The sequence below is a fragment of the Amblyomma maculatum genome, chromosome 11 (assembly GCF_055883805.1).
Source record: "Amblyomma maculatum isolate TAMU_Amacu chromosome 11, ASM5588380v1, whole genome shotgun sequence".
In the NCBI taxonomy this organism is placed as follows: domain Eukaryota; kingdom Metazoa; phylum Arthropoda; class Arachnida; order Ixodida; family Ixodidae; genus Amblyomma; species Amblyomma maculatum.
The window spans coordinates 149,977,577-149,979,870 of record NC_139354.1 but is presented as its reverse complement, the minus strand read 5'-3'; the positions used below and the strand labels follow the sequence as shown (position 1 = coordinate 149,979,870).

Sequence of the window (2,294 nt, the reverse complement as noted above, 5' to 3'; positions counted from 1 at the left end):
TCAAATAACTAAGCAATTTGGAGGCTCTGGCCATAGCAGCAAAAGGCCCGCTGGTTGTCGAAGTACGAATACCTGCAGTATTTGCAAGCGCTCAATTTAAAGTTGGCGAGGAAATATCTAGATAGACGGACAAAATAAAAAGAAGTGGCATAGCCTGGAACAATCCCGAAACAGTTGGACTCGTCTATAAACAATCCAGGCGAATCTTTGCCTTTGCACGTACGCCCTCTTCCGATCAATATGACACGAGAGGACCATAGTGGCAGACGTCTCGCGCTGGCGGAAGCCTTGGCTCGCCACTACAGACACAAACATGGAGTCTTCTACGTGGACGCCTCCGGCCCGCACCATGGGGGTTAGTACACGGCCGCAGTCATTCATCAAAACACTGTGATAAACGGACTCACTTTCCATGCATACAACATAACACACGCAGAAGAGTTTGCCGTCGCGCTTGCCGCCGCAGATCAGGACTCACGTGTCATCATGACCGACTCGAGGGGTGCCTGCCGCAATATCGAGCAGGGGTACGTATCGTACTTCTGCAGCAAAATTTTAGAAAATAGCGATTATCTGGGTGCCCCACCGCATCGAACGATTAACTGGACTCCGGCTCAGACTGGCCTCGAGGGAAACGAAGCGGCCGATGCCGCCGCCTGCGCGCTCACTCTCCGGGCACCCACCTCGTCTGCCACCAATCTGCACTCCGAGCCTAATCCCGCCTACACTTTCAACGAAATAATTCAGTTCTATCAATCCAGCCATGCCATCTATCCTAAGCCTTGCAAGGGCCCCACAAAGACTGAGGAGGCATTCTCCTTCGCATTTAAACCAAACTTTACTGTGCCCGACAGTATTAAAATACTGTGACCCCACTTGCACGGAGAAATGCCCACACTGTGAGGAAAAGTCCCCGGACATTTTCCATATGGTGTGGGCATGTCGAAAAAAAACCAAATTCTTTACCAATTCTATGAGAATCAGCCTAGCTCAAACTTCGTTTTAATAAGGCCATGTCCCATTACGCGAAAATACTTCTGGCGTTGTTGTCGCAGTTTTAGTTGTTGTTGGCATTGTCGACAGGCGCACCATTATTAAGAGGTACTTATCTGGTGCAAGAATTTATTTGTTTCGTATAATGATAGCGATGCAACCGCGCTTTTCACAGCCTTTGGTGCGGAGTCATACTATCTTGCTTCCCATTGAGCATCAGCATGCTAGTCAAGTTGGAGGCCATTTTGCGATATGGATACCGACCCCACATGCAGACACAAATTCTGCACGTTAATCTTCCTAACACAGCATGGGACCCAGCGCAGCGGCCGCCTTCAGAGGAGGAGGATTACTGGGGAAGGCATCGCCAGAAAAGCAGAAAGTGCGTACGCACTACCGGTCATGTGACGGCAAGCGCCACAGCAAGAAGCTTGGGGAACGGCCGCCGCGGCGACGCATTGTTCGCGCCAGCTCTCGTCTCCATACGCCTAGGTTACCTCGTATCGGTCTGCTGAATTGTATTACCAAATAACTTCTTCCACATTGGCGCTCCACATTGCTTATCTTTAGGATAACAATTACCACGTTCCACGATTATATATAGTAAGCAAGCGCCTACTTCATTTTTCCTGGGGCCATAACAGAGCGAATACCTTAGCTACCGCTGTCCCATGATCACACACATATTCTTGAAAATAGATTTAAAGAGTACACGTAAAATATATGCGCTTGACGTTGTGACTCTCTACTTACTATTCTGCCCAAGCTATGCAGGCAAGTTAATTTTCCCGGGGTCTAAAGAATACTGAAGATCTGTAGGGTGCCAGGATTTGTTTTTGTACCAAGTAAGCCAGTTGATAATTCTTTGCGCCTGGGGAGGAAATCAGGCCCATGATCGTAAGGCATGAACTATGGATGTCAGTTTTTGAAAGCGTTCGTCGTGGGCACCTTATTTTCCGATTTCCGCAAGCAAGACAGCACTCCGCTGCTATAGCTTTAAATATGCACGAACAAAAAATTCCTTTCTTTAAAAATGGCTATGGGCTTCTTGATTCACCTACTTCATGATTTCAGCCAGCAATGGTGCCACTATAGCGCTGAAGCTATGATTAAACGTCAGAAGTGCAATTTTAAAAATCAAAAATTAGATTCCGTTAAACACCCGAGATATGTTGTCAGCCGTCAGGGCCAGAAGATAACTACCAGCTGGCGATCGGGACTGCCACTGGAAGGTGGCATTCGAAGACAGCTGGCCAAAGAAATGAACGTGTCCTCTGATGGGCATGTGGTTTCTGGATGCG

At 48.0% G+C, this 2,294-nt stretch overlaps 1 pseudogene; it reads left to right on the top strand.

Annotated features, from left to right (window-relative positions):
- The first annotated feature begins 240 nt into the window (after positions 1 to 240).
- Positions 241 to 1,006, top strand: LOC146175170 (uncharacterized; annotated as a pseudogene).
- The last annotated feature ends 1,288 nt before the right edge of the window (positions 1,007 to 2,294 follow it).